General features: G+C 42.2%; 1 protein-coding gene across 1 annotated transcript in view; it reads right to left on the bottom strand.

Moving 5' to 3' along the window:
- The window catches only part of LOC106876693 (protocadherin Fat 1-like), a 46544-nt gene that overhangs the window by 41818 nt on the left and 3947 nt on the right, over positions 1 to 779 (bottom strand). The gene's annotated exons all lie outside the window — the stretch shown is intronic.

The raw sequence follows: 779 nt of genomic DNA, 5'->3' as shown, positions 1-779 counted from the left end.
TTAGGAAATACAGGACAGATATGACACAACCACCACTGGTTAGTAACCAATTACTATGTGTGTGTGTGTGTGTGTGTGTGTGTATTCTTTTACTTGGTTCAGTCATTTGACTGCAGCTATGCTGGAGCACCACCTTTGGTCAAACAAACTGACCCCAGGACTTGTTCTCTGTAAGCCTAGTACTTATTCTAGCCACCTCTTATTGCTGAACTGCTAAATTACGGGGATGTAAACATACCAACATCAGTTGTGGGGGAAGAAACACAGACAGAAGTACACACATATATACATATACACAACAGGCTTCTTTCAGTTTCCGTCTACCAAATCCACTCACAAGGCTTTGGTTGGCCCGAGGCTATAGTAGAAGACACTTTCCGCAGGTGCCATGCAGTGGGACTGAACTCAGAATCATGTGGTTGGGAAGCAAGCCTCTTAGTGTATTTTTTTATGTATGAATGAGCTACTCCACATCAGACAGTGGAGTGGTAGTTTATCACTTTATAGAATGTTTGGGTGTCAGTTTGGTGTCTAGAATGGGATAGCTTACCTCATGGACAGGTAGAAGCTCTTTAACCTTGGTCGGTAATCTACCAAGGAGAAAGAAATCTCTGAAATAAACCCAAGGCCTTGGAAGTTCCTGGTTTTGTCAATTTTCATGTCATACTGGTGTTAGTGTGTTTGCCAGACATAGGTTGACACTAAGCCATCAGTGATGACACTTACCCAGAGAGTCACACAGACACATCAAACCTTGAACAATGAAATGAACTTCTTTA

This window comes from Octopus bimaculoides, chromosome 13 (assembly GCF_001194135.2).
Source record: "Octopus bimaculoides isolate UCB-OBI-ISO-001 chromosome 13, ASM119413v2, whole genome shotgun sequence".
Taxonomy (NCBI): Eukaryota; Metazoa; Mollusca; class Cephalopoda; order Octopoda; family Octopodidae; genus Octopus; species Octopus bimaculoides.
This window is presented reverse-complemented; position numbering and strand designations above follow the sequence as displayed.